At 54.6% G+C, this 18,976-nt stretch overlaps 1 protein-coding gene across 2 annotated transcripts in view; it reads left to right on the top strand.

Moving 5' to 3' along the window:
- The first annotated feature begins 3,590 nt into the window (after positions 1–3,590).
- The window catches only part of Shisal1 (shisa like 1), a 65,115-nt gene continuing 49,729 nt past the window's right edge, over positions 3,591–18,976 (top strand). The window contains exon 1 of one of the 2 annotated variants that reach the window (XM_057792225.1): positions 3,591–3,934. The gene's annotated coding sequence lies outside the window, so the exon portion shown is untranslated. Of the gene's footprint in view, positions 3,935–6,621; positions 6,731–18,976 lie in introns of those variants that run through there. The other variant, XM_057792226.1, reaches the window with a different exon arrangement.

The raw sequence follows: 18,976 nt of genomic DNA, 5'->3' as shown, positions 1-18,976 counted from the left end.
CAATGGGTAAAAGCCTTCCTACCAAGCCGAACAGACCTGCCCTTTAATCCCTGGGACCCACATAGTAGGAGGATAGAACTGATTCCTCTGACCTCCATATGACACACACACACACACACACACACACACACACACACACACACACACAGTCAATAAAATGAAATAAAATGGAGAGAAATGGAGGCCAGGTTGTGGCTCAGCTGGAAGAGCGTGTGCCTAGCACACACATTTAGATTCCATCCCCAGCAATACACACTGTGCGTGGTGGTACATGCCTGCAGTCCTAGCCCTTGGGGAGTGAAATCAGGAGGGTCAGGAAGTCCAAAGTGACCCTTGGGAGTCTGAGACCAGCCTGGGCTATTTGGGAGCCTGTCTAAAAGAAGGAAAAAGAAAAAAAAAATAGGTTTTCATGTGGTGGGGTTAAAGATGCTGAGACAGGAAGTTGACAGGGATTGTTGGGGGGAGCCCCTGGTGCAGGCTGAAGCAATACACCCACCAGTGATGGATATTAGGGTCACCTGGACTGAAGGTGCAGGAAAGGATCTCTCCAGAAGCCCCCAGGAAAATATGGCCCCTCATATTTGGACACCTTGGTCCAGGGCCAGCAGAACTGTTGACTTAGACTTCAGAACTGCGGAGTATGAAAGAGATGTGCGACACGTGAAGCTGCTTTGTGTGTGGTCATTGGTAGGTATAGCAACCACAAGGTCCTGGGATGCAGAGGCAGGCAACAGTGAAATGGGGTGGGGCCAGGCAGAGGACAAAACCTCCTTCTCTCTAAAGGACAAGAGGACACTGGCAGGACCAAGGACCTACTAAGTCAGTGCTGGCTTGTTGAGATACAGGGCTGAGGTGAGATACTGGTCTGTCAGTAATCTTCCCACTGGTCCTGGTAGTTATTCTACTTCACAGATGAGGAAATAAGGCTCAGGGGTGCTAAGGGATTTTGTTCAAGGTAGGGAAATCTGTGTAACGGGGTTGGGGGGAGAGGGGACCTCATTGTGCCCATGATGGCCTCAGTGTAGCCGGCACAGGCTGACTGCAGAGGGAGTGGTCAAGGGGTGAAGACAGGGGTCTGGGTTGTGGCCTGTTGAACTGGGCTGGCAAGAGGCTGGAAATTAGCTGTCACAGCAACCTATGAGGTTCAGGGCAGTGAGTCCCACATATCTCCAGGTACCTACACTCATTGTGACGTGAGCCTGTTCCACACCAATATGGGAGGCAGGAAGAGGGCACCTCCACCCAGAATGTACCATACACAGATTGCTTTCATCCCAGACAGCCTGCCCCCCCCCCAGGCATGCCATACCTGGGGACCACTTGGGAGTGTCTGGCAAAATGAGATGCCCCATTCATCCCACTCACCCCAAATATCTGTTGTACATCTCCCCCAGGTACTATCTACACCATGACACATGCACCTCACCCAACACACACCACACATATACACATAAAAAATAGGCTACGTCCAGCACTCTGTACACACTACATACACCATACACACATCGTATCAACCTAACACCGGACCACACCACATATGAAAATACCCTACACCATACCATATAACACACATGCAAATATATATACATATATATGTATATATATATATATACAGTCACAGCACACACAACATATACTGCACAATACCCACACTTAACACACATGTATCACATATCACCCATGGGCATCCCACACAGTGTATCACATGCTCCCCCCTGCTCTCCCACCATGCCCTGCTCCCTTGCTGTACACATGTGAGTGTCTTTGGTCTCAGTTTCCATTACTGAGAACTTGAGGCCAGGGTCTCAACGGAACCAGAGAGCTCAAATCTTACATAGTACTGCTCCTAACAAGACCTTCAGTTGCCTCAATCCTGCTGGTTCCCATGCTGATATGGAATGGTCAGAGAGCTCAAAGGGCCTCCTCCTGTCTTCGACCTCAGCTGAAGTAGGGTCTTCCTCAACTTCCTCTTTGGAAGGAGAAGTTTGTGCCAGCCAAGGGCTATGGCATCAAGAAAGAATACAGAGTTACCTTGGTTTGTGTCCAAAACCCAGAGTGATGGGGAGGCCTTCCCTTCTGTGCCCTCCTGTTACCAAGCAGGCTTCGCTTCCCAGGCCCTATCCAGAGCCTGGCCTCACCTAGCCTGGGCAGTTTTGGTGCCCTGGCCATTGGCTGCAGCAGTTCCCATGGGCAGCCCTGGTCTCAGGTGGGCCCGGTGAGTCAATCCTGGCTATATCCACGAAGAGAACAAGGGCACGGATGGAAACCAAGGCCTTCACCCATACAGGCTTGGGTGAGAGACAGTGCTGGTCCTTCCCATCTGGCACCTCTTGGGGTCCCCTAGCCTCAAAAGCAGAAGTGCCAGGCAGGTTCCAGTATGCCATGGGGCTCTTTCTAGAGCCTGGAGAAAGTTCAGTCTGTTCTACAGTGGAGGGGGAAGGGTCTGTTCTGGAAGGATCTCTCCACCGGGAGAGAAGAGTGAGGTTCTTGGGCTTCATTTTGGGCCCCGTTCACCCCTTGTGGACTGAGTGGCTCTGAGGTACTATCTGAGCCTGAGTGTTTATCTGTCAGTATAGGGGAATGGAACCACTCAGCGAGGTGGCAAGAAGTTCAAGGCAGGTAGTGCTCAGGCCAGTTTTACTTGAGATTCCACTGAGGTCTTTAAAATCAAAGGTGACCCCGAAATGTGGGCAATAACACCCTGGAGGGATGGATCTTGGGGTCTGCTTTCCCAGGTACTCAAAGGATATTCTTCTTCGGTAAATAGTGAAGATGTTCCGTCCTGGCTGTACCCTGAGAGAAATTCAGGGTCACCATGAGCAACCCACAGGACTTTCTGAGGCTGTCCAGGCAGTGGGAAAATATAGGCCCACAAGCTTGAGGCTGGAGTCCAGCACCTCCTTGCCCTTCAGGTGGGAGATGAAATGCGGGTGAAGTCGAAACTAGGGGTGTTCTGGGGAGAGATATAGGGTGAAGGCTTAGACCCAGGTCTAGAAGACTAGGGAAGCAGGGCTTTCACCCAAGGAAATTCAAACCAAGTCTGCCCTGATTTCCTGGCTCCGGGGTGGTTGGTAAGATAAACCTCTCAGCCCGAGCTTGGAGATGTGCACAGAGTAGGTGGGGCAGAAGGCCACTGGCTGACCGGGCAAGGGTCTGTCCTGGAAAGAAAAGAGGCTGGGTCCCTGCAGGCAATTGCTGGTCTCTCTTTCGGAGTCTTTCTTGGAACAGGTATGGGGCTGTGGGTCAGGTGGGAAGGAGGAGGAGATGAGGGGAATATTGAGGAGAAGGCCCTGGTGGAGGTTGGGGAGGGGGGAGGAGGGAAGGGAGAAGAAGGAAGAAACTGGAGGAGAGGAGGAGGAGGGGGGAGACGGAGTGGGCAAGGAAAAAGTAAAAAGCTAGGAAGAAATCTAAGGGATGAGAGAGATGAAAGAAAGGGGAAGGTGAGGAGAAAGAGCCAGAAGAGAGAGATGGAGAAAAAACAAAGACAGAGGGAAAGCAAGGTGGAGAAGGGAAGCGGGGGAGGGGGGTAGGAGGGAGAGAGAGAGAGAGAGAGAGAGAGAGAGAGAGAGAGAGAGAGAGAGAGAGAGAGAGAGAGAGAGAGAGAGAAACGCAGAGAGAGAGAGAGAGAGACGCAGAGAGAGAGGAAGAGAGGCAGAGACGCAGAGAGGTAGAGAAGCAGAGAGAGGCAGCGAGCGGAGCGCAGGCCGAGACGGCTCAGGGCAGCAGAGGGCGCGGCGGCCGGGCTGAACGCTGCGCGGGACGCGCGTGGGGCGCAGCAGGCGGAGCGCGGCCGGAGCCCCGGAGCCCCACACGCCCGCAGCCTGGCAGACAACTGTTGCGGCGGCGCGCGTGGGCAGCCCCGCGCCCCTGCAGGCGGCTCCCGCGGGCGCCGGCTCCCGGCTGCATAGCAAGGAGCGACCGGCGCGGGCACGAGGTGAGCTGGGCGCGGGGTTGCGGGGTCCACGCGCGGCTGCGGGGAGCGGGCGAGACCATGTCAGGGGCATCAGGGGCGCCGGAGCGGGGCGAAGTGGTGGTCGCCGGATCCGGACAACCGTCCCAGACCGCAGCGGGGCCGGGCTGGGAGTCGCCGCTGAGCTCGGACGGCTGGAGACCCAGTGCGCGTGGGGCAGGGATATGGAACCGCGCTGGAAGCCGCTTGGTTGCCAGGGGTTTCTTCTTGGCGACACCGGGGACCCCCAGACTGAGCTGCCGAAGCCTCCCAGGGCCGGATCGATAGTAATCCCGCGCCCGGGGCTGGGTGGTCCGGCAGCGGCCTCCGAAAAGCTCATTAGCACCAGCCGTTGTCATAGCAACGAGACCCCAGCGTATTGGGGTTCTATTTATTCTAATTATTATCATTATTAGTATTAGTATTTCTTATCCAGCCAGAGGGAAAAAGAAAGGGGGCAGCGCATCCTGGCGCCTCCAACTGTTCTCCTTGGAAGGAGCAGCGCCGACTGCCTGATGGGCCAAGCGGAGTCTGATTCTTGTCGGGGTCCCCCAGGCTAGGGTGTCCGGGTGGGTGCCAAAGTGGGTGCTTTCTGCCCCAGCCAAAACCCCTGGGGCCATGGAGGGATGGGGAACCATAGTTACATAATGTGTCCCGAGAGCATTTATATATAAGAATCCCTCCCCCCAGACTTTTCTATTTTCTGGTAACCTGGGTTTAGTGGGTGCTCCTGCCCGGGAACCCTGGCCCAGCATAGGAAGAGAAAAATGCCTTGCGTGGGGAACTCCAGGGACCTCTCTTGAGGCTGTGTGACCTTGAGCCGGGCTCTCAACTCCTCTGAGACCATCTCCTCATCTGTAAGATAGAAGGGGAGTGGTTCCCATCTGCAGCAGCTGCTGGAACCACCAAGAACGCAAGCCTGGTGAAGTTCCTGTGAATAGCGATGCTATGTGCCCCAGGCCGGTCTTTGAACCTGTTTCCCCCATACTGTCTAAGATGCCTCAGGTCACTGACACTCTACGATTCTAAATATTGTGGGCGATCCTGCAAGTTGGGCTCCACCCAGAGCCAGACAACCCAAAACTTTGCCCTCTAGGTCCCTCTTTGTTCTCTTGCTTGATTCCAATTGCCTTAAGGTGCTTAGGAACCTTTGAAAGTGTCTACTGTCCGCTGTGGGGGCTGATTAAAATGTCCGTTGGAACCACACTCTGAAGCCAGACTTTGGTATCAACCCAAGTTGGTCAGGGCTTCCCAGAACTAAGGTCTCCCCACAGTGCTGAGACCTGCGTAGGGCAATCTTGGTCTTCCCTCCACAACGGGCTGTTTGCTGGGTCTGTCTGGTGGAGGGAGAATATGGAAAAGAGCTAGCCAGAAAGTTTTGCTGCCGAACAGCCCCTGAACCTCCCGGCTCCAGCGAAGCCAAACGCATCCGAACAGGGTCTTTTTAATTTTATTTTAGCTTGGTTTTTGTTTTGTTGAACTATGATTTCACGGTGTAGCCCAGGATGGCCTGGAGCTCATGCTGTAGCTTAGGATGGCTTCGAATTCATTGCAATCCTTCTTCTTCAGCCTCGAAAGGGCTGGGATTAACAGGCGGGAGCTGCCCGCCAGCCAGGGTGTATGGGGGTGGAGTGGGGGTGGGGTGGTAGTGTTAACCTCACAGGCACTCTGGGTTCCTGCCTGACTCAGGCCTCTCTCAGAGCAGCCATAGAACTGATAGATGGGAGGGAGGGAGGGAGGGAGGGAGGGAGGGAGGGAGGGAGGGAGGGAGGGAGGGAGGGAGGGAGAGTACTTCTGAGAGCAGCGATCCTGCTGTCCTGGGCCATCCAGGCTTGTTGGGGCAGCTGGGCTGGAAGAAGGGGCATGGCTGGGTGTGAGGGCATTTCTGCTTGCTCAGCCCTTTACGGAGGCCAGAGAAAAGAAAGCGGTTGGGACCTGTCCAAAAGGAAGGCAGCTGAGGGCTACTCCCTGCTCACCTGCTGTCCATCTGTTCCCTTGCTGCCCTTCGTCGTCGGTGGCCCCATGCCTGGGCCTCACTCTTGATGGCTCTGGAGAAAGCAGCTGAGGAGAGTCCCTGATGAGCCATTTGACAGTGGGGCACAAGAGGTGGGCACACAGGAGAGGGGAGTGTTGAGGGAGCCCTGCATCAGCTAGAGGGAGAAAGCAAACTTGTGGACGGTGGGGAGGGGAAAGGCCTTTCAGGGAGGACTGGGGGGGTGCACACTACAGGATAGGGAGGACAGGGGAGGTGAGACAGCAGGGCCCTAGGAATGGACACCCTAGCTTCAGCCTGAGAGTGGAGATAGGGGATGAATGGGGGGAGGGATCAGTGAGGAACAAAGCTTCTAGGTCTCAAGGCTTTCAGAGGGCAGCCCTATGGAGCGGTGGGCTGAGGAAGGAACGTGCCCCTCTAACACAAATGCAGCCCGTGCTGGCCCATCCCAAGCTGCCTGATGCCTGGGGCCTGGCTTCTGGGAGAAGGTGGCAGGTGGACTCCAGGCTTGGCTGTGTCAGCTGCCTGTGCCTGCAGGAAGGGACTTCGCTGACACAGACTCTAAGCTGTGCCTGCAGTGATGGGATTCCGTGAGGCAGGCGGCGACAGGGAGGACCATTGTTCGGAGCAATGCCCAGTTTTGTACGAGTGTCTTATGGACTCTCATGCGAGCTCCCGAGGGTACATTTGCTGATTCTTCTGTGCAAATGGGGGACCTGGAGTGGAAAAGCTGCTAATCAGAGTCCAGTTAGCACCCTGCTGCTGAGGACCAGGCCACATTGCCCCTGGTGAGAGGAAGGAGTTTGTTCTGCAGGCAGTGTAGTGACCATTGGGAGTCTGCTCACCAATATTGCTCTATTAGCTTTCCCTGTGATGGTCTCAGAATAGGGCTCCTTCCTGGAGGTGCTCCACCTCTGTTAATGCATCCTCCATTGCTATGGCAATCCCTAAGCAGTGTGGGGCCTTATTTCCCAGCCCCTGTCCTATGCCGTGGTTTTGAGAAGCTTGGCAGCATTAGAAGGTTCTCCTTGTGCGGTGTGTTCCCTGCCTTGTAGGTGCTGCTCTATAGGCCTATCTCTTCCTTCTCCGTGATCCTGCCCTTCCTTCCTTCCTTCCTTCCTTCCTTCCTTCCTTCCTTCCTTCCTTCCTTCCAGCAATCCCATCACATTCCAGGGCTCCTTGGTGTGGCTACTTTTAGATGACACCCCTCCGCTGGGAAGGTGACAGTGATTCTCAAGCTTGCTCAGACTTACCCCTAGGAAGCCCCATCTTGTTACAACCAGGGCCAAGTCCTCATTCATCCTGGGCTGTCTGAACAGGCCATCACCATCTGGGCCTTGGCTGTCCCAGCTGCCCTGGTCCTGCTGATGTTGCCCCCACAGACACACATCTCAGTCCACTCCCTCTCTTTGAGGGTAATCAGTGTCCTTCTCTGGGTATCTTGACTTAGCTTGTCCCTGGCATGTTGGGAGTACCTTGCCTTGGAAAGTGCTGGGGGCACTGACCTGGGAGTAGGGGTGCAAATGCTTTAAAAGATGGACTTTCTCTATACCGCCCCCCCCAAGCCAATTCTTGAGAGCCCCCCTCTGGCATCCCTTCCCTGGTCATGTGAACACTCGTCCATTTGTATTTATTTTCAAAATAAGCCTCAATGAATAGGGACACAGGTCAACATGTGCCCAGCATTCTGCTCTCACCCACTTATGGGAGCTCTGAGCATCACCCCCTTATGAGCCAGAAGATATGGGTACACACACCTTGGAAGATAGAGAAACCATCTTTGCACATCCCAAATGACACCCATTTAACAGTGAATTAAGTTCTGTGAGCCCTGGGAGAGAGAGAAAAAATATTTTTTTGTTGTTCACACTTCCCTGGAAAACAAGAGCAATCGTGGTCTTTTAAAAGCCAGCTCCATAATCTGCTTATTCCTGCCTGGCGGCCTCTTAGGAACAAGCAGAGGGAAAGCTGGAGGAGGGACATAGCTGCTCTGGCTGAAAGCCTTGCACCGGGATGCAGGGCTGGGAAAGTTCAACTCCCGTGCCAGGTCCTCGAGCTCCTGGATGTGCGAGGGGCTCGTGATAAAATGTCACTTTCTCAGACATCAGCACAAATTAAAGGCAGATCCCTTCCAGCTTTCCGTCCGAGCGTGCTTCAGCAGCAGTGGGGCCGGCTTCACGGAGGCTTGCTGGGAACCTGCAGCTGGAATCCAGCTGAGAACTAGCGTAGTTAGCGTTCATTCACTCCCAACTCCCAGAGCACCTTGCAAGCCAGGCTCAGAGCAGCAGAGAGAATCTGACCCACTTGCCCTGCTGTGCTGCGCAGACTGGATGCAGGAATACAGAGGTACCCGAGAGGGACCGGGAGGGCTGCTGAAAAGGGGAGCATCAGCTGGAGTGTGTCTTGAAGGGCATGCAGGAGTGATGCCCAGCAGAGAAGGCAGACGACGTTTCTAGAAAGGGATGTTCTATGTCCCATAGAAGCCTGGCCCCAGAGTGACATCTTCAGGCTTGAATACATTTCCTTTGTTACAATCTAGCCTGACATGTGTTTGTCTCCTAGCCCTCTGTGCCCGTTGTCACCTGTCACCCTTAGATGGCCTGAAGCAGATTTCTGATTCTCTCAGGAGAGCAGGAAGGATGGTGGCCAGTCGCAGACAGATGCGGCGTAACCCTGGACTGAGTGGGCTCCGTGAGGGTGGGGAGCAGCATGGAGGCTGTTATTGAAACTCAACACTAAACTGAAGAGATTCAAACACTGCCTCTGAAGCCCTGGGCTGCGGTACAGACTGGACTTAGGGATGTGGGGTCTGGGCCTGTCCAAGCCCACTCATGCTCTGAGTCCCACTCTCTGCACACCTGGAACAGGCTTTGTGGGTCTGCACGCAGGGTGGCATCATCACTGTCTGTCGGCACAGCAGGAAGCCCACAGCCCCCATCACCTTGTTTGTGCCACTGTGATATTTAGATAGTTCGGGCTTCTGGGAACAGGCCCGGGATGTGGCATTGCTGGGTGTAACTGCCTGGAATTGGAGCCCTTTTGGGACTGAGCCCAGCTGCTGTGCTGGGGCCCGTCACCAAGGCAACGAGTCCTGGGAGTCATGGAGGCAATACTAGGCTCCATTCTGGACAAGTCTGTCTTCTGCATGCTACTCACTGGAAGACCCTGGGTAAGTTACGCAGTCCTGCAGACTCAGTTTCCCCACCTTCAAAATGGGTGGCTCTTCAGAATGCATTTGCTGCTGCCTTCAGTGCCCAGCCAGTTCTCTCAGAGGCTACACTCTGTGATGTAAACTCCTACTCTGTTGTCATTGCTTCCTCAACATTGAGGAGAGCCGAGACAAGCAAGCCCATGGTGCTCCTGCGCCTGCAGCAAGGGTAGCCACAATGGTAGTTGCCATTAGGATATCAAGAAAAGATGCTGAAGTCCAATGCCCCAGCACTATGGCAACTGCTGAGCACAGGGTGAGGAGGCAGTGATGGACTGGCACTTTCACCTCACTCCTGTCAGCCGGCCAGGGGCCTTGCGCATCCTTCTGAGCTCCAGGATAGTAATGTCAGGTATATCTGGATAAGCAGAGTGACAAGCCCCAGGATAGTAATGTCAGGTATACCTGCAGGAGTGCAGAGAGGACGGGGGCAGGAACCCCACCAGTTTCATCGATGGCTCCTTTGCCCCACCCCAGCTCTGACTCCTCTCTGACCATCAATTTCCTCATCGCAGAGGTCCTATGGGATTTAAGCAAGACTGGTACATAGAAAATGCTCAGTACACGCTGTCATAGGATGCCTCAGATACCATAGAGGCCAGAGCAGGGCTAGCCTTCTCTACTCGGGGTGGAGGCCTCTTACCCCCAACTAGGCCTAGCGTGTTGGACAGGTTTGCTCTAACTGAAGAGAGAGATGGCCAAGTGAATGAGTGAGTGGATGGATGGATGGATGGATGAATGAATTGATTAATTAATTAATCATGGCAGGGGAAGCACCACAGCCTCATGTCAGGGCAGCCCAGGGAAAGGCTAATACAGAGGTAGCATCCTCCTGTCTCTCTCTCTGCCACTATTTGTTGAAGGGGTTCGTGGCCTAATCTGGGGCCCAGGCTCCTTGATGTCCCAGCGTTTAGTCCTGCAGCTCGGCAGAGCCACATTCTTCGGCCTGAACTCCCGGTGTCCCTGGAGTGTCTCAGACTCTTCCCTCCCCATCATGCAAGAGGCCACCCTCGTGCAGGCATTGCTCAGAACCCTGGGTGCAGTGACAGTGTGCTTGAAAGGCACCTGCCACCTGTAAGGGGGACAAAATCAGAGGAGGGGCCTGGGGTCCGAGATGCAGTGGTGGAGGGTTTGGAGCCCAGGAGCAACACGGCACAGCAGCGAGGACCACCCAGTCCTCGGAGCCAGTTCTTGTAAAGAGCCCAGGGCACAGAACGGAGAACGGATAACAAAAGCCAGAGGTGCTGAAAAGCAGCCCCAGGGCTGGGCAACTTTGCCAGCTCCCCTGGAGCCCCAGTGACTGGGAGACACCCTCCACCTTCTGACCACAGCTCCATTCTGCTACAGAACCTGCTTTCAGGTTCATGGCCAGTCCCAGCAGAGGGTCTTCCTAACGCATGACTCACCAGAGCCCAGCCAGCTCTGAGTTAGGAGAATGCCTTCCTTGGTCAACAGATGAAGGAAGGGAGGATGGTCTCTGTCTTGGCCACATCCTCAGCATGGTGGCCTCACCTGGTACCCTTTCCCTTCTCTACCTCAGTTTCCTTCTTTGTAAAGTGAGTCCACATCAGGTGACTGAGGGCTCATGGTTCTTTCCTCACCTCCCGTTTGTAACCTAAATACCTGGGACAAGAAAACGTAGCCAGCCTGGGGGAAAGGATGGCCTGTAGGAGCGGTGCAGAACCCTTCTTTTGGTGGTCTGGCTTCATCTAGGGCATTTGATGATTGAGGAATGGCAAGAAGCCTGGCTTCCATGGCTGGAAGCAACCCAGGGAAGCAGAACTGGGAGGATCAGTTGTCCCATGTGTCTGACCTCTAGTACTTGCCCAGCAGGGTCAGAGCCTCTAGTAGAGCTGGCAACAGTCACCTTCTGTGCCCTGGGGCGTGACCACTTTGGGAGGAGATGCACAGATATTGGGAATGACAGATACGGAGCAACTCTATCTGGCAGGGGTGGGGGCATCAAGGAGGCCTGCCTGGAGGAGGTTACAACCCAGGTGCTGGAGGGGATAGAGAGGCGAAAGGGCAACAGTGGAGCACTGAAGAATGAGTCTGAGACACTCCCCACATTGTAGCCTGTCTGTCCCAAAACGTTCATGGAGAGCTGCATGGAAGCCGAGGTCATGGACTCCCTTCCTGGCCCCACTCAGATCAGCTTGGAATTCTCATTTCACTGCATAGACTTAGAATGACAGTAAGTGGAATGAATGACACCACCACCCACTGCTGTGCCCAAGGCAGACATTACTAATCAACTCACCCTAGCAAGACAGGTGACCCAGTCCTCTGTGCAATATGGTCTTATGAGCCCCCCGAAAGGGCATGGTAGCTACCCTGCCTGCTGTGGGCCACAGGATCACAGAAGTTCTTTGATAGCTGTGACTCACTTTGATGCCTAGAGTACTCTCCTGGACAAGGGAGTGGGAAGGGGGGGCTCCATGGTCCCAGGGAAGCAGAGATATTCCACCAAGGACATCGTGTCATTCTGGATCCCTAGTCAGGGGATGCCGCTGTGGAGCCCAGAACCCGTCTTTCTGGAGCCAGTCCCTCACCTGTCACCGGCAGGTCCCAGGATGAGCCCAGGATGAGCCCAGGACAGCCTTGGCTATCCATCTAAACCCTGACTAAAAGAGAAGGGGAGAATGTCACCAGGAGAAAGACCAGCCCGAGGCGCGCGACTTCTCTCCTGAAATCCAAACAATCGGACAATCTGTTCGGGATCGATTTAGAAGCAGCAGAGTGAAAAAAAAAAATCAGCAAATACAGTGTGAAAGCTATTTTCTCTCTCTTCGCGCGGCTGGGAAGCGGCTGGGCTGGAGTTTATTTGTAACCTGGCCAAGGCTAGCCAGGCCTCCCCCCTCCCTACAGTCCACTCATGCCCTCCCTGCCCACAGCCGCCTCCTCTGCACCCACTACCAGCTGGACACCTGGGGGCTTGCTGGACGGCACCACCCTGCTTCAGCCTCGGAGAGTCAACATTGGCAGAGATCACAGAGACAGCCATGGTGGGCTTTGTGTTCCCCAGGCACCTTGTGGGTGGTGGAGGACTCTCGGGAAAAGCACTGGGCCAAGGCCCTGCACTCCGGGGACCCAGAATGTCACATGTCCCAAGATTGGTCTGGCACGTTTCCCCAGGCCCTAGGATGAGGGCATATGTAGCAGCTGTCCAGTAAGCAGTTCTAATCAGAGTGGTAAGTGGAAGGACAAGGGGAGGCAAGGAGCAGCAAAAACGAGGCTTTGACTCAAGTGTCCTGTTCCTGGTCACACTGCTCTCGGTGCTGGTGGCACTGAAACCTGATCGGCCTCCACAGCCTTGTCCCTGGGGTCAGGAGGTAGGCCTGGAAGGTTTGGAGCCTCCATGTCGGTGAGCCCCTTCTTTCCCAGGCGTGCAGAGTTTCCCCCTCTTCATTACCCCACAACTGGAACCTGAGCCACAAACTAATTATTTTAAATTTAAATTTAAATAATTGATTACAGAGTTAGGGCAGAGTCAGAGAGGGACCAGACCAGAAAGCCGACACTTCCCTGGGGGCCTGAGTGGCCCCTTCAGGAGTGTCAGGGACAGTAGGGAGCTGATGTCTGCAGCTGTCTATAGGCACCTCTGGGCAATGGGAAGGCCGGTGGCTCAAATGTTCCTGCTCTTTCTTTTGTCACAGGTATGAGAGGGGACTCCTGGTGACGGTAGCTGGTTGGTTCAGAGACTGGCAGCTTTTTTCCCCTAAACCGGATTTTCTCCCTAATCCAAAGCCAAGGGCCAAGGCTCAGAAAGGTTCTGGGCTGCGGAGACCAGACAAGTTCAGTCTAAGTCCCACGAGTGCGGCTGCTGTGTGATCTTAGGCAGGCAAATTATCTCTCTGGGTTTAGTTTTCTGTTCTGCAAACTCAGAGCAGAGGCCTCTCCTCTTTTGAATATTTAAGCTGCTAAAGTTTGTGGAGCTTGGTGTACAGTAGGTGCTTGGTGCAGTCTTTCCTTTCTGGTTCCACTGCGGGAAGCAGATCAGCCTCTATTTCGGCTCCTACTCTGTGGATTCCAGTCCCCAGGTGACAATGAGATCAATGTCAGAGCACAAGGGAACTCCTGAATCCCAAGCATCTTGATTACCCACCCTGAGCCACACAGGAGCTGCGTGGACGGGGCTGGATTGGCTGGAGGCAGTGTAGAGACAGACGGCTCCAGTTCCCATCTGCCGCGTGTGACCTGCCACAAGGTGCATGTTCCCTGCAAGTGACTATGCCTCAGACCAGACTGAGTCTTCTTCTGACTCCTTACTGTCCCTGAGCACACAGCACACACAGAGGACAGGCAGGGAGAGGGACAGCTCTAAGGTCAAAGATTCATCCTCAAGCCTCCCATGTCGGCCCAGAGTGGGCTCCCTATTTTAAGGGTAAGTCGTGTATGCAGGGTCCTCTCTCCCAGACTGGCCTACTTTGTCTTCAGTGGCTGTAGCTGTGGCCGCCCTCTGTAGGCACCCACCCACCCACCCAGTTCCTCCCTGTTGCTGCCTCTCCTTGGGTTTTTGCAAACCAAGCTCTTCCACAACAGCCTCTGAGGTTACCTCCCCAGTGGAAGAAAGTTCTGAGCCCACAGTCCCCCAAAGTGGTGCTAATTAGACCTCCAGAACACTGTTTATCCAGACATCAACTGAGGTCACAAGGACACGGCAATTTCCTCTCCATAACCAGACACCTTCCAGTTGGAAAAAGTCAAATCTGCTAGGGTGGGCCAGGGGGACATGGTGCCTCTGAGTATGCGTGATGGGGCTCTGCCCCCCAGGTCCCCATCCAGGGTGGGCTCCCAAAGTGAACATTTGTTCTAGTTTGCTTCTATTGTGTGATAAAACACCGAGCTAAACCAATATAAAGTAGTGCTGTGTTCGATTCCCACACCCCAGGTCACACTCCACCACCTCCATGTCCTCCACCACCTCCTCCCCCTCCTCCTCCTCCACCTCCTCCACCACCTCCATGTCCTCCTCCCCCTCCTCCCCCTCCACCTCCTCCACCACCTCCATGTCCTCACCACCTCCTCCCCCTTCTCCTCCTCCCCCTCCTCTACCACCTCCTCCCCCTCCTCCTCCTCCACCTCCACCACCTCCCCCTCCACCTCCACTTCCACCTCCTCCCCCTCCTCTACCACCTCCTCCCCCTTCCTCCTCCTCCTCCACCCCCTCCCCCTCCCCATCCTCCACCTCCTCCACCACCTCCATGTCCTCCACCACCTCCTCCCCCTTCTCCTCCTCCCCCTCCTCTACCACCTCCTCCCCCCCCTCCTCCACCTCCACCACCTCCCCCTCCCCCTCCCCCTCCTCCTCCACCTCCTCCACCACCTCTACCACTGACAGAGGTCAGAGCAGGAAGTCAAGGCCGGAGCTGAAGCAGAGGCCATGGAGGAGCGCTGCTTGTTGGCTTACTCTTCAAGGCTAGCTCACCAAACTTTCTTAGAGGACCCAGGACCACCTGTCCAGGGGTGGTACCACTCACAGTGAACTGGTCCCTCCCACATTGATCACCATTCAAGAAAACGCAGCACCCACGCCCGCAGGCCAGTCTGATATCTCCCACTGCCAGGCGAGATGATCAGAGGTTTGGTCTGCTTCTGAGGGACACTGTGACCCCGTGACCAAAGGCATGCCTGGGTAAGAAGGAATGAGGGCCCCCATGTGGTCAGCTCAGACAGGACACTGTGTCTTAGCTGGTGTATGGTTTGGGATGAGGGTGTCCTGGAACTCCTCTACACTCCCCATTCCCTACAGCACAGTGATTTGCTTTGGGGTGAAAGGCAAGGTAGGGAGCTGCCAATACAAGAGAGAGGAGTTTGGGGGTCTGACTGCTGAGAGATTCTGATTGGGGGCTTGACACATTTGGAGTGGCAGGGGCAGAGATTGCAAGCCAGCAGGGAGAAACTTTGCTGCTTAGGTGTGCTCACCAAGGGGATCAAGAGCCACTCACTCCTTGCAGTCTTTAGAAGTGCTTGGTCCTATCCGTGTCCAGCCATGCCTCTTTGGGGACATCCTGGGTGACAGCCAATGAGAACAGGTAGGCCTGGCCTACGGAGGCCAGTAGCCAGGTCACAGGTCATCCTTGGTGCTATTGCCACTGTTGGGAGGAACATCCAAGCCTTGCCTGCCTCACAATGGCACCTTTAGCGCCAATTATGGGGAGTGGGGGCTCATTAGTCCCAGTCATGGACCAAGTTGGGGACAGATGTGTGAGTGGCCACATCCTCCAAGCTGACTGAGAGGCTGACTGTGACTGTCAGGGAGGGGAGGGGGTACTCTGCCATCTCTGTGGCGGTCCTATTTGCATAAATTTGAAGTTGATTGGCCTAGAGGCAACTTCATTTGATCACAGATGACAAGCTTCTGGTTGGAACAGCAGCCACCGTCAATTGGCCGCCTTGGTGACTTGGTTTGTTATAGTTGGCACTGCCATCCCTTCGCACACTCCTTTCTTCTCGCTCCCTTGATTCAGCACAGTCCCCCAAGGGTACCCAGTTTAGGGCAGCTCAACCCTGCAGACACCTGAGCTGTTAGCACGCAGCCAGGCTCCCAGGCAGGAGTGGGGTAACCCAGAGTCTGCAGTTCCAATCAGCTCCAGGGAGAGGAGTGGCCTGAGGGCTTGCAGACTTGGCTTGACAGTTTGTGTTAATAAAGCTTTATTGAACACAGCATCTGCCTTTCATAGCTCTGTCTAGGAAGGCGATATTGCCTTCCTAACCTGCCACAGTCATCTGCAACAGTCACACCCAGGCTGTGTCTGGGGATCTGCTCTCTGCACTGCAACAAAACACCTGAGACAATCAGCTTAAACCAAGGAAAGATTATTTTGGCTCATCGTTTGAACAGCTAGCCCATGATCAGTTGGCCCTATTGCTCTGGGACTCTAGTAAGGCAGAGCAATGCGGTAGTAATGTAGAGTGAACTCCTTTATCTCCTCATTGGGAACAAAAGGCAGTCAGAGGAAGGAAAGGGGCTGGGGCTTCAGCACCCCCTTCAAGCCTGCCCCAGCACCCCCTTCAAGCCTGCCTGGACCCCAGGAAACATAACCCCAGCTGGATTCCAGGGTTCCCTGTGTGCCTCATCTCTCTGCAGGCATGGGCTTGCCTGTCACCCTTGAGACATATGTATATTTTATTTTTAAGTGCATGCGTGCGTGGTGTGTGTGTGTGTGTGTGTGTGTGTGTGTGTGTGTGTGTGTAGGTCAGGGTTTAACATTGGTATCTTTTGAATCTTCCTCAATTGCTTTTCCCTCTTGTGATTTGAGACAGGGTCACTCACTAACTCAACCTAGTGCTCACCAATGCAGCTGCCCTGGCCTGTGAGCTCCAGGGGTCCACCCATCTCTACCTCCTCAGTGTTGGGATGACAGGCACCCACTACTGCTCTTGGCCTTTTAACATGGGCGCTGGGGACCCAGAATCAGGACCTCATGCCTGTGTGACAAAGCACTTTTCCCACTGAGCCTTCTCCCTGGCCCCCATCTTGTTTTTTATATAGGACTTTTCTATATTGCTCTATATTTTATTTGAGGAACCTAGACCATGCCCCCGGCTCCCAGCTCTCTCCCATCTACCTCCATGTGGTGCCTTAAATAGTTGCCCATTTGTTGTTGGTCAGTGATGTAGTCAATATCCCTGTCTGTCTGTCTGTCTGTCTGTCTGTCTTCACCAGGGCCAGGTGCTGGTTCCTGTGGGTCCCCATAGCATCTCCCATTCTCCCCCGTGAGCCTTGCCAAAATCTGGATGTGTTTCGATACATCCAGTAGATACACATTTTATAGCTCTCTTCAGCCTTGTACAAAGAGTGTCGATCTGAATTCAATCTTGGAAATATAAGCATCTTCCTTGGCTTTGCATGGCTAGGGTGGCCTGGGATGTCTGATGTGACCATTCCTTTTTTGAAAGCCGAGGAAGCTCCGGCATTTGGCCGTCTTGGGATGTTTTTCATGTTTTTCCCTTTGGACGATTTCCAGGTCTCTCTCATAAACAGTGCCACTGTGAGACCATTCTAGAACTTGGTGCCCTTGGGTCTCTCACTGCTTGGCTTAGAAGGGGGTGTAAGCCACACTCCTTAGACCTGGTGTCTGGGTGGGTGGAGGGGAAGGACCCAGAATGTGCTACAATGAGCCTCCCTGACAGACCCCTCCTGGTGCTCTTTGCTTGGCTGGTACATGGCTGGTTTCCGTGTAGCTCTGCCTCTGCCAAAGCGAAGGGGGAGAAGACACTAGGTGGTACCAACTTTGTACCACGATTGACCCTCAGGAGAGCAGTGTCAAAAGTAGTCAGGTGGCCCAAGTTCAGAAAGGCAAAGCGACTCAGGGCTAAGAAGTGTCAGAGCTGAGACTTGAACCTGCGTTCAGACTTCCGGTTTAAAGCCCTTCCTGCTCCCTGTCAGCTACCTCAGTTTATGTCTCAGCTTTGTCACAGGATAACCGGGTACATTATTCTCACCCTGTGCTCTCACTTGTAACCAAGGATCACCATAGCACCCCAAACCTCGAGGATGACGTAACCTCCCGGCCCCTACCACAAGGCGGTCACGTGACATGTGCCCTGCATGGCACCCAGCCTCTGGGCTGCCATGGTCCATCTGGATTATGGCTAGATAAGGGCACACAAACCCATGTGCGCTGCCTGCCAAGAAGGATAAAAAAGGTTTATCTCTGGCCTGGCTCGGGAGGGTAGATTCCAGGGGCAGCGGGCGGGGGCTCGGGGAGCTGGCCTCCTTTATGGCCAGGCTCTTAATGCCACCCAGAAGCTGAAGTGCAGGCTGCTGTAGGGATGCCAGCCCAAGGCAGGCAGGGAGGGCTGAGCCACACAGATCTGGTGTGGGAGGTGTTGTAAGGTGAGGCAGCCAGGAACATGGTTGATGTGGAAATTGGGGTGCAGGGTCCGGGGTTGTGTCCAGCCTGAAGCATCTCAAAGAGCAGGGAAGGGTGGCTCTCCCTGCAGAGAGGCCCCACAGAAGCCCTTCGGGTCTGCCCATGTCCTAGCTCTTTCACTCCTTGCTGTGTGACTTTGGGTTAGTGCTGACCCTCTCTGTGCCTTAAAAGATGGCTGGGAAGAGAGAATTAGATAAGAGACCAGAACCTGCTGTGTGCTGAAAGCTGCAGACCTGATGTAGGGATAAGCTGGGGGCTCCAGGGACTAGCAGGACAGGACCTCTACTGAGCAATGGGTTGAAGGGTGAGAGAAGACGCCAGCCATCTTGAAATCAGGACAGGAATTTGGCCAAGCCGGAATGGAGTTAGCCAATGCTGACTAGCTACCTGCCACCTCTCCGGGTTCCTGAGATATGTATGCCGTTCTTGCTGATGCCGGAGGGCAAGGAGGGTGCAGGAGAGATCCTCACAGTGACACCCTGCCTTCCACTGCCTCCTCCCAGTCAAGACTCAGTGGGTTCATTTCTGTGCTGAGCCCCAGTCAAAAGGCCCCCAGAATCCTGCCACACAGATCTGGTGGGGACATTTCGCAGGATTGTCTTGGTCTGCTCATCTGAGAACTGGGACTCTCCCCGGGTGCTGAAAGGGCCCTCTGGGACAGTGAACCCAGAGTCTGGGTGGAGGGGGCTCACTGGTGACATGTTCCCAGCTTCTGCAGCCCCAGGAGCAGCCAGACTCCTTTCAGCAAACACAGGGTGTGTGGGGTGGAGGGCTGGCCGGCGGGCGGGCTGGAAGCTTCTTTTGCCTATACAAGGCCCGACCCAGCTTCTCGCCCTTCTAGGGTTTAGGGCTGATGGCTACCGAGAGCCAAGAAAGAGGAAAGCAGCTGCAGAGGGATTGCAGCATGTGCAGGTGTCTCTGGCCCCGCCTCACGGAACTCTGAAAAT

This window comes from Chionomys nivalis, chromosome 17 (assembly GCF_950005125.1).
Source record: "Chionomys nivalis chromosome 17, mChiNiv1.1, whole genome shotgun sequence".
Classification (NCBI taxonomy): Eukaryota; Metazoa; Chordata; class Mammalia; order Rodentia; family Cricetidae; genus Chionomys; species Chionomys nivalis.
Note: the sequence above shows the minus strand (reverse complement) of the source record. Positions and strands in the feature narration are given on the sequence as shown.